The sequence below is a fragment of the Hyaena hyaena genome, unplaced genomic scaffold (assembly GCF_003009895.1).
Source record: "Hyaena hyaena isolate Hyena2069 unplaced genomic scaffold, ASM300989v1 scaffold_701, whole genome shotgun sequence".
Classification (NCBI taxonomy): Eukaryota; Metazoa; Chordata; class Mammalia; order Carnivora; family Hyaenidae; genus Hyaena; species Hyaena hyaena.
Genome location: NW_024081333.1, coordinates 267,688 through 280,226, shown reverse-complemented (window position 1 = coordinate 280,226; position 12,539 = coordinate 267,688).

Below are 12,539 nucleotides of genomic sequence, written 5' to 3'. Positions count from 1 at the left end.
TTTTTTTTTTAAATGGGTAGAAGATGTGAATAGACATTTTTCCAAACAAGACATCCAGATATCCAACAGACACCTGTAAAGATGCTCAACATCATTCATCATCAAGGAAATACAAATCAAAACTACAATAAGATATCACCTTACACCAGTCAGAATGGAAAAAATTAACGACACAAGTAACAACAATTGTTGGCGAGGATGCAGAGAAAGGGGAACCCTTTTACACTGTTGGTGGGCATGCAACTGGTGCAGCCACTCTGGAAAACAGTATGGAGGTTCCTCAAAACGTTAAAAATAGAGCTACCCTACGATCCAGCAATTGCACAACTAGGTATTAACCCAAAGGATACAAAAATACTAAACAAAAGGGATGCGTGCACCTTGAGGTTTATACAGCATCAACAATAGCCAAACTATGGAGAGAGCCCAAATGTCCATTAAGTGATGAATGGATAAAGAAGATGTGATGCACATACATAATGGAACGTTACTCAGCCATAAAAAAGAATGACACCTTGCCATTTGCAATGACAAGAGGGGAGCAGAGAGTATTATAGTAAGTGAAATCAAGTCAGTCAGAGAAAGACAAATACCATATGATTTCACTCATATGTGGAATTTAAGAAATAAAATAGATGAATGTGGGGGGAATGGAGAGAGGCCAGGGGGATGGATGAAATAGGTGACAGGCATTAAGGAGGGCACTTGTTACGATGAGCACTGCGTGTTGTACGTAAAGTGACAAATCACTAAACTCTACTTGAAACTAATATTACACCGGATGTTAACTGGAAATTACTGTTTTAAGTTTTTATTTTAACAGTTGGTTAACATACAGTACAATATGAGGTTCTCTGTTAACTGGAATTTAAATACAAAATTGGAAAGAAAACAATTGGTATTGTCAGTTTTCTGGATTTTAGCCATTCTAGTAGGTGTGTAGTTGTATTCGTTTTCTGTGGTTGTTGTGACAAAGTATCACAAACTGCGTATCTTACAGAAAGCTCTCCTCTCTGAAACTGAGGTGTCAGCTGGCTGTGATCACTCTGAGTCTGTGAATAGAATCTTCTCTTGCCCCTTCTTGGCTTCGATCCTCGGCATTTGTCGGCCTGTGGCTGCATCACTCCTACCTGTGCCACGGAAGCCATACAGCACCCTCCCCGTATGCCTCCGTCATCACCTGGCCTTTCCTTTCTTATGAGGACACCAGGTCATATTGGATTAGGGTCAACCCGAATGACCTCAACTTCGCTAAATCTACAAAGACCCTATGTCCAAATAAGATCACATTCACAAGGAGTGGGGGATACAACTTCAACATATCTTTGAGGAGACACAATTTAAATCATAACAGTGCTGTTAGCTAATTGCTATTTTAAGTTTCATTTTTTTAAGTTTGAGAGAGAGAGAGTGTGAGTCAGAGAGGGACAAAGACAGAAGGAGAAAGACAGAATCCCAAGCAGGCTTTGTGCGGTCAGCACAGATCCTGACATAGCGCTCGAACCCACGAACCGTGAGATCATGACCTGAGTCGAAATCCGATGCTCAACTGACTAAGCCACCCAGGCACCCATCTATTTTGAGTTTCAATTCGCCAATAAAAATGATTTTGACCCACCTTTTCATATGCTTTTTTACCATCAGTTTTTCTTCATTGGTGAGATGGATGTTCAGATATTTGCCCATTTTTTAACGAGGTGTTTACTTTCTTATTGCTGAGGCTTAAAAATTCTTTGTATATTTTTAAAAGAAGCCCTGTATCAGGTATGTGTTTTGAAAATATTTTCTCCCTGTCTGTGGCTGGTCTATCATACTCTTAACAGTGTATTTGGCAGAGCAGATGTTTCCCATTTTAATAAAGTCAGATTTACCAATATTTCTTTCATGGATTGTGCCTTTGGAACTGGTTTTAAAAACTGATCTTCAAATCCAAGGTTACTTAGATTTTCTCCTACCTTTCCTCTAAAAGTTTTATAAATTCATCTTTTGCAGTAGGTCTATGGTCCTATGATATAGCATGTAGCCTTTTTGGATTGGCTTCTTTCTCTTAGTAATATGCGCTTAAGTTTAGTCCATGTCTTTTTTTAATGTTTATTTTTATTTTTGAGAGAGAGAGAGTGTGTCCACGAGTGGGGGAAGGGCAGAGAAAGAGGGGGACAGAGGATCTGAAGCAGGCTCTGAGCTGACAGCAGCGAGTCCGACGTGGGCTCAAACTCATAAAATGCGAGATCATGTCCTGAGCTAGAGTCGGGTGCTCAACCGACTGAACCACCCAGGCACCCCCACCTCCATGTTTTTCATGGCTTTATGGCTTATTTCATTTACTGCTGAATAATACCCTATTTAATTAATGTACCACAGTTTTTTTAATCCATTCACCTACTGAAGAACATCTTGGCTGCATCCATATTTCAGCAATTATGAATAAAGCTGTTATAAATACTTGTGCACAAGTTTTTGTGTAGACATAACTTTTCAACTCATTTGAGTAAATATCAAGAGTAGGATTGCCAAGTTATATGAAAAAGTAGGTTTAGATTTGTAAGAAACCACCAAAGGTTCTTCCAAAGTGGCTCTACCATTTTGAATTTCCACATGCTCCTTTCTCCTGATATTCCAATTAAATGTATATTACAGATTTGAAACTTCCCAACAGTTCTTGGTTCTCTGCTCTCTCTCTTCATTCTTTCTATCATCGAATTACAGTTTGGGGAGAGCCTACTGACATATTTTCAAAGTTACTGATTCTTTCTTGGGCTACGTCCAGTCTAGTGATAAGATATCAAAAGGCATTCTTCATTTCTGTTACACTATTTTTTATTTCTATCATTTCCTCTTGTTTCTTTCTTAAAGTTTCCATCTCTGTGTCTGTATTAAACATCTGTGTTTGCATGTTATCTACTTTTGCCATTAGAGCCCTTATAATATCAATCACAGTTAATTTAAATTCTTGCTATGGTTCATTCCTAACTCTGCCATATCTGATTCTGATGCTTGCTTTTGTCTCTTCAGACAGCATTTTTCTTGCCTTGTCATAGACCTTTTAATTTTTATGTTGAAAAGTGGCCATGATATACCGGGAATAGGAACTGAGGTAAAAAGACCTTTAGTGTGAAGGTTACGTTATTCTGGCCAGGAGTTAGGCTATGTTTAAAGTGTCCTATAGATATAGGTTCTAGAGCCTTCAAATTCCTCTACTTTCCTTGTTTTTGTCTCCTCCGTTGACTTTCGACTTCCCTAAACATTCCTCAAAAGAGTATCTGCATTTTGCAGCCCTTTCAGCTTAAAAACCACAGTTATTATACTGGAGCCCTACTGGTATAGTGGTAAGATGGTGAGGAGGGGAAGAATTCCATAATCTGATGTTTAAGCCTCAGTCATTGAGAGATCCTGTGTTCTTGCGGTATAACCTCTTCAAGTGTTTCTTAGCTGCCATCTTTGCCTCAATCCCCGCCTTCTGATACCAGAAGGCTTGAGGGGGCTCAAGTGGGAAAAATTCCCTTTCCCAAGGTGGGACAAGGGATAGGGAGAAATTTCCCCTGCAAAGCAGACCTTTGTTGTGGATATATCTCGACAATGGTCACTTTTCCCCTCTTCCTGCCAAGGCGTGAGGTTCTTTCTTTTTAAAAATTTTTATAGTTTTTATTTCTTTTTGAAACAGAGACAGAGAATGAGCGGAGGAGGGGCAGAGAGAGAGGGAGACACAGAATCTGAAACAGGCTCCAGGCTCTGAGCTGCACAGAACCCGATGTGGGGCTTCAATCCATGAACTGTGAGATCATGACCTGAGTCAAAGTCCGGATGCTTAACCGACTGAGCCACCCAGGCACCTCATGAGGTTATCTTTCTTAGCTGTTCACCATGCATTGTGGGCTACATTGCGTCCCCTGCAAAGTTCCTCTGATGAGTCCCTAACACCCAGGACTTCCGAATATGATTACATTTGGGGTTAGGGCCTTTAAATGTTGATTAAGTTAAAATGTAAAATGAAGCCATTAGGGTGGGCACCAATCCAATTTGACTGGTGTCTCCTAAGCAGTGATCGGGACACACAAAGATTTGCCAGGGGCAGATGCATGCAGCAGAAAGACAATGTAAGGACACAGCAAGAAGGCAACCATCTACAAGCCAAGGAGAGAGACCTGAAGAGAAACCAAATCTGCCAGCACCTTGGACTTCTAGATTCCAGAACTATGAGAAGATGAATTCTGTTTCATAAGCGCCAGAATTACACGACAGAATTCTGTCATGTAAGTGGCCCAGTCTGTGGTACATTGCTATGGCAGCACGAGCTAACAGTACATCACAAGAACCTGGTGAGAATTAACCCACAAAAGACGGTGGCCCACAGGAGTTTCTCATTCTCGGACTGGTCCACGCTCAGCCTCCAGAAATTTGTCAAGATTACCATTTAATTGTTACCAATTACGTTTCAGTGGCTCGCTCCAGGTAAGACAATACTGCCCATGACTCTCCGGATTCCTCCGGTCCCTCCAGGTTTCAGGGTGGCAGTTTGCCTTGATATCTCAATGTGGTGGTGGTTCCAAGAAACTGTACTGATTTTAAGTATGTTCCCAGATCGCAGGCGGCTGCGTTCCTGCTGTGTCTTCGCACAGGGGACAGAGAGAGCTCTGGTGGCTTTTCCTCATATTATGAAGACATTCATTTCACCTCCAGGGTTTTACTCCCATGACCTTCTCTAAACCTAATTACCTCTCAAAGACATCTCTGCAAATGCCAGCACATTAAGGGTTATGGGTTCAACATACGAATTTGAGGAAGACACAAACATTCAGTCCCTAATATATACTATCCCCCTCTATGAGAAAGATTAAATTACTCTAAAATTTATAAACATATCACCGATACTACTATTTTTCCCTTTAAAAAATTCTGTTAGGAATCAGCCAATATGCCTTGGAAAATGTTGCCATTACCTGTAGGATCCATTAGTGTCTCCTTTTAACCCCATTACATCTCTTTCTGAGATTAGGTCAAGGGATGCAGAACTACATTGGGCTTCTGTATGTTTCTTCCTTTCCATTCCCCGGTCCTAATCTCAGATGTCAAATCTCTCTCCACAAGCAATGTACAGTTGTTCAAAAGCCCCACAGACATCAGAGGTGACCGAATATCACTTTCTGAGGCCAGAGATGGAAAGGTGATGGAGATAAAATTCATCATACTATACTTGGGACACTGATATTTTCAACAACCAAATTCTTCTCCCCTGGCAATTTTGGAAAAAGCTACCAAGCAACCAACTATATTGACAATTTAATATTTCCACTGTCATAAGACAGTGAAAAAGTAATGGAGGGTTACAAAATTAATCAGAGAGGCCCCTGTTCTTCACCTCAAAGTAATGTTATCCATAAAAGGAAGTGGTCAAATGAATATTACCAGAAGCAATTCAGGTCATACACATATTAGAGCTTATATAGATGAGACATATTTAACCTCTTAAATTATCTTAATTCACTTTGTAACAAATGAAACATCTATTTATGTTTAATACCAAAACAGAGTACATACACATGAATGTTTTAGGAAAAATGTAATATACTATTTGATGAAATTTTAAATAAGGAACTCATATGGTAAGTAGCTAGAAAATCAGATAATATCATGCAATTTAAGGGGAATTAATTTGCACTCTGAAGGAGTAGAGTCTGCATAGGCACCACTTGACCCTAGTTTCATGCTTCAGTACCTGGAATTCCATTCGCTGACTGGAAAATTCTTAATCATCCCTTAAGCCACATTAAGATTTCTCAGATTTCCAGCTGAAGTTATTTGCTCTCTCATCTTTACACTCATGACACTTCATATATTCCCCTCTCTTATAGTCTATATTGTTTTTCTTTTTTTTAAAGTTTATTTATTTTGAGAGAGAAAGACAGAGACAGAGATAGAGAAGGAGAGAGAGAGATCCCAAGCAGGCTCCATGCTATCAGTGCAGAGGCTGACACAGGGCTCGAACCCATGAACCATGAGATCATGACCTGAGCCAAAATCAAGAGTTAGATGCTTAACTCACTGAGTCCCCCAGGCACTCTGATATTGTTTTCTTATATGTTCTCCCCAGTTGGTTGAGCAGATCTGGTACAGAGATGTAGCCTTCTATTGTTGTTTATTTTTCCACCTTTTCACTCTATTTCTTCCTTCCTTCCTTCCTTCCTTCCTTCCTTCCTTCCTTCCTTCCTTCCTTCCTTCCTAAGAGAAGTACTCCTCTATCATTTCAGGAAATTTGGGTAGAATGATCAGTAAACGTAGTCTGCTATCTTCTGGAAGGGGAGAACATGTGGCCCAATGACTGGTCATTTCCCAAGGATTTGAATATGGAATAGTGATACAATGGTGAAAACCATTTAGACCCCTATGAGGAGAGCATCTATTAATCTCTGCAGGATATTGTCTGTGGTACAATGTCAATTTTTGTTTAAAACAGGAAAAAGAACACTTAGCTATATGGAGCTGTAGTTAACGGTTCCAGGTACATGTAATGGATGCCTAGGAAGAGATCTGGAATATTCCAAACCTGCATGTTTCAAGTGGTTATCTATGGGAAAAATTTGGATTTGGGATAAGGTAAAAGGGTATTTTCACTTGTAACTCTATGTATTTCACTTGAAAGCTTAAGAGTCATGTGTTACTTTTGTGATTTATTTTGTTTCACAAAGTTCACTTTTAAATTCATATTCCCCAAAAAGAAAACATCTGGTTTTTGTCCTATTCATGGAGATAATTTGCCAGGGTTTTGTGTTTTTCTGTAGCATGTATAGTCACATACATAAGGAGAATGACATATAGTTGAACAGCTGTTTTAATTCTCCTGAGAGGCACAGAATTATACCATTAAAGTGATCCAAATGGGAATTCTATACAACCTAAGAATAAAGCGATAACCTGAGGAGATAATAGAAAGCAAACAGTTTGGGGAGGAAATTGTATAGCACCCCACAGCATTCTGAGGCTTGTTTCTGCACTTAACCATGATTTTGTACATCTGTCTGCATCAGTATACATAGATCTACCTCATTTTATTTTGGCATGAGACGCTGCATGTTATAGAATGGATGGATATACTGTTATCTATTTAGCCTTTCCTCTATCTGAGCATTTATGTTTCCAAAATTTTTACAATTATAAACAATATTGCTGTAGAAATCCATGTCCATACATTTTTGAGCACGTGAATCAGTATTTCTGTAGGACAGGATTAGAGAAATAGAAACAGCACATCACAGGGTTTCTACATGTGAATCGCTGATACTACTGAATAGTTCTCAAAGAAAGGCTGTGTCAGTCTGTGTTTCTGACAACAGTGGGCGAGAACATTGATTTCTCCATGCTTTGCCAATATCAGATATTACTGTTTTGTTTTCTTAACTTGATAATCAGCTAGGTGAAGAAATATATAATTGATTGATATTCTGTGCAAACTGCTTTTTTTTACTCAAGAGATGCTCCTTCATTCCAAGGTGGTAGTCCTCATTAAGCAAAGGCACATCGTTTTAGATTTCACAGAGCCTACATTTCCAGAAGCCATGATTGGACACAGTCATATGCCAAGTACTAGGCCTCAGTAAAGTCTGACTGGTAAAAACAGTTTTCTAAACTGAAAAGTTCATCGCAGGCTGAGGTGTGGCATTGCTAGGTGTTATTCTACAATGGGAATAGGAACTTTCAGTACCAGACAGACAGTACACCACATCTTATGGTGGAAGTTAAGCTCTAAAGCCAGCTACTAAGGCCAGCATCCCAGCCGCCATTTTGTTCATCCCTGAACCAGTTCCCTGTTTCTTTGGCTGAACACCTGATGGAGGAGTCGCCTTGCATTTAGGGGCAATATTATACAACATGCCTACTGATAACTCCTTGACTCGCCCTCGGCATGGTGAGTTGATTACACCCTAAGAGGCATGTAGGGAATGAGAGGGTCCTAGAAACAGCGAGTGACATTTCTCATATCCTGCTGACGCAAGGGAATAAGCACGTTGAAGCAGAGGTACCTCTGCCCTCTCTCACACCTCCTACTGAGTGCGTACAGTTCTGTGGATCAGCCGTGCTAATAACGGAACATAAAGGGGGATATCCCATGCCAGTATCACTTAGGAACTACCTCTCAGAGCATACTGTCAATTGTTCAACGCATTACTAATTTTATTACATAACATGAAGTTAATAACAAAGTGTTTACATTAATTTTGGAAATTGCTGGCGTACCCCTCCACCCCCCACGTAGCACTGGTAAAATGCCTGTCAAGGGCAAAAGAAAGGTCAAGCGACTCAAATGGAAGTAAAAGGCCTTACTGAGCTGATTCACATCAGGACGCGCCCGAAAAGCGGGTAAGTCACCTAACTCACCCTGTCATCTCTAACTGCTGCAAGGCGTGTGGCTGGCACAGCTGGAGGGGGTCCAGGACTCGGGCCTGCGCGCAGGGACACACGGACAGTCCTGCCCTGCTTCCGTCAAGTCTGGGGGCCACGGGGGGGGGCAACAAAAAGTTGAAAGGACCAAATAAGGAGAGGAAGCAAGGTTGGGAGACAAGGGAGCCGGAGACCTTCTATCATATCTGGTTTCCGTCTTCGACCTACGAGGGGAAACAAATCTCCATGAGCCCCGGCCACCCTAGTAATGCCACAACTATTCCTGACAGTTGGGCTTTGGTTCGCCATGTGCCCCAGGTGCTCAGGGTTGTTTCCTCAGCTTCAGCAAGGATTGCGGCTAAATGTCACGTCCAGACTTCCTGAGGTGACTGGCCAGAGGTGGGGGGACAGGCGATAAAGTAAAAGAAGGGCTGCCATGATTAGGGTGCCTGGGGGCCACAGGCCATGGAAGGGTAAATAATTCAGGAAGTGACACGGGAAGATAAAATACTACCAGAATGTGAGCACGAGAGGAAACACGGTAATTAGAACTATTGCTCACTGATGGAAGAAGGAACCACAGACTAAAACAAACCCACTCAGGTAATTGCCTCAGCTCCTTAAGTTCCTGGTGACAGAAGTCAGAATTGGTCCCAGAATGTGGAGGACTCCTAAGGTAGACTGGTGTCAACTGGCCCCGGGTGTGAGAAAGGCAAGTGGTGGGGGTGGAGGTGAGAAACTAGCAAAGAGGAAGAGGCTTCTCAACGAGAAATTAGGAAAATGCTCACCATCAAGGCAAAGTTATCTTCAGGGAAATATGTGCTCATGGGAAGCCACGTGGTAACACATGCTGACTAAAGATTTGTGCCAAATGTTCTCAGTGTGAATCTTGGATCTGCTACGTTCCTTAGGCAAGAAATTATTTCTTGATCAATTATCAGTTATTAGCAGATGAAGCTTGATTTTATTCATCTTTCTATCTGTAGAATGTAATGTAGCACGTGGCTGAAGGGCTGCGGCTTGAATCTGAACCAGTGGTTTGAAAACTGAGGGAGCATCGGGATCACCCGGAGAGCTTGCTGAACTACAGAAGAGTTTTGGTCTAGGCAGTCTGGGGCGAGAATTCGCATTTCGATCACGTTCCCAAGGGGCGCTATCAGTGCTGCTGCAGGAATCTCACTTTGATAACCAGGCAGCATTGTTGTAGATCAGGGGTCAACAAACTAAGCCAAGTGGCCAATCCACCCCAGCCTCCTTTCTTACAGCCCATGATCTTAGAATTGTTTTTATATTTTTATTTTTTTTAATGTTTATTTTTGAGAAAGAGAGACACACAGACAGAGCGTGAGCAGGGAAGGGGCAGAGAGAGAGAGAGACACACACACACACACACATAATCCGAAGCAGGCTCCAGGCTCTGAGCTGTCAGCACAGAGCCTGACACAGGGTCCGAACCTACGGACTACAAGATCCTGACCTGAGCTGAGTCAGATGCCTAACTGACTGAGTCACCCAGGCGCCCCAAAGAGTTTTTTAAAAATATTTTTAAAGGATTGTCAAAAACACACCAAGAAGAATATGTGACAGACAACATGTGTCGACAAAGTCTAAAATATTTACTATCTGGCCATTTAGAGAAAACATTTACCAACCTCTGGTTTAAACAATACAATTATTGCAAAAGCAAAACAACTTAACCTGGAAAAGGTTTAAACTGCAGGATCAAAATCAGATATTTATGTTCCATGTTACCTAAATTGCACTGTATTTCCAATATGCTATCTCTGCCCAGTTCTTGTTTGGTTGCTTATATCCATTTTAGGAGCTATAAGAATGATTTCAGTTATTCTGTGGGAGCATTTCACTGAATTAAAATGTAGATATTTTTAGAAGCATTCTTCTGTGATAGTTTGCAGAAAATAGGCATGGATTAGTGCTTTCAATATTTAAGCTTCTCTATTTTAACTGCACTTGAAATCCTTCAGTTTTGGGGATGTTCTGATAGGCCATTTCCAGATGTCAGATTTCTGTCTGGAACACGGAGGCTTCAAGTACATCTCTAAGGCTTCTGGGAGCTCAGTCCAAACCTCCTACAACTGGGTATTTGGGCCTTTATATTGTGGGAGCTGCATATTGCTAAGCCACAGTGGATGCTGCACACTCGAGAGCTTGTTTGTTATGAGCACAGTCGGGACACCCGTGTTAATCACTATCTCCAGAATGTAGAGAATCTGTCCTCCCTCTATATCACCATCAAGTAGAATGTGCAAAAGAATGTGTTGTTTGGTGTTCAAGGTCAGGGGCTTTGAGGGCAGCCAACCCAGAGTGTCTAGGTGACAGGCCTTGATCTCCTTGGAAGCGCCGGTTGTGGGAGGAGGGCAAAGGCCACTGATGGCTGCTAGGTTAAGCCGCCTGCTCTAAAAGCCCTCCGCACAGAAAGCCCAGCTGCGGGTGCTTTGTCCAGTCTGCTGTTCCTGGACTCCCTGTGCTTACATTCCCTGCCAAAACCCATGTCTCAGTGGCTGTCTCTGGGTCATTTCTTTGGCCTCACCAGACCACACCCACCCTAGGCTCAGAACCTGTGGGGATGCCAGTGCACACACAGGAAGGAAGTCATCAACCCGGATTTCTGCGTTACTCTTAGGTTGACTGTAGACTGGTCATTAGTAGCATCAATTATGAGTGTTGAGATTTCAGATACCCAGATAATGATTAATGATCAGAGGGACCTTCCCAGTGCCTTAAGACAAGACGTGAGGACCTCTGAGCTACCCTGACTGGTCTGGGCTTCACGAATGACTGAAATGAGTTTCATTTCCTGGCTGGCAGGATGGAGGCTCTAAGTTAAACATGGATTCATTGGAATAAAGAATGTGGTATATCTTCTACAACTGAGCATTTGTAGTGAAATTTAAACTTGCCCCATGAGGAGAGTCTCTCCTTGCACTTCAAAGAATGTGTGTCCATCTGCAGCACAGCTGACCTCCTTATAGCCTATAGAAATGAGGAAGCTTCAGTTTGGGACCATGGCTATGATAGTTAGCGAGCTGGCATGCGGAAATGAATGTGGCCTCTCCGAAGTCACTGCTACTTCTATTCTAGTGGGCTGGGATTGCAGGAAGTTTGACAGAATCAATGTTTGAACCCCCCCCTCCCCCCCAGCAGGACGATCTGTAGAAGAGAATACATACATTCATACTCGATTCTGCTGTTGGGATTAGCTTCCCTGCCATTCCCAGGAGACTGGCTAGAAAGGGAGAGGATATGAATTTTTGTGTTTAAGGCCCTATATTAGATTTTAAACATGAGAGCCAAAAACAAAACAAAATAGAAAATCGTTCCTGAGAGGCGGTGGCATGCCACAGCCGATGTTGGCGGTCCCGAGTTATAAAAGATCCCTAACTGCCCCTTGCCTGGATGTGCTGCTCAAGTCGCACACTATTTCATTTGGACAGAATATTTTGCCTGCTATAGAAATGAGAATCTGCCCAAAGCTGAGGATAAGTGTATCAATGTGAATTCTATTCAGGGAGAAGAGGTTTTCAGATCTTGCTCAGTGTAGACACACAAAAAATGCTGTAGCAATGGTAGTATCTGAGGCCAAGAACTGTAGAACCTGATAGAATACCTAAAGGCACTTGGGTTCTCAAAGCATACAAGTGACTTTGGGTGAATCTTTGGGAGCTTTGGAAGGTTTTCTTCTTGCCAACAGCCCGAGTGCATACTAGACAAGCTTCTTAAATACACATCAGAGTGCCGGAGAAAAAGTCATCTGCATTTACACAGATGCTGGAGATTCTGTAACACAGGAGGCTGGCCCAGGAAATGGAGACTCAGACACCACTTAACACAGATTTTGGCAGAAGAGGAAGTCCTGTCAGCCACTTCGCAGACTTTGGGGAAGCCAGGTGGTAGTGTGCTTATGTACCCTCACTAAGCACAGGTTGCCAAGTAGAAGGGAACTTGATTCCTCACCAGATGGACACACCCTTGATTTTGCCATCAAGATGACAGCCTAAGGCGCTGGCAGAAAAGTTGTGATTAATGGCACTGCTGGGCCATGAAGAGTTTAGACAAATGAAAATGTCTCTTTTTGCCTTGCTTAGGGAAAGCCGCAGACATTTCCTGGCAGTTTATGCTGATTAAGAGAATTAACAGGTAGTAAT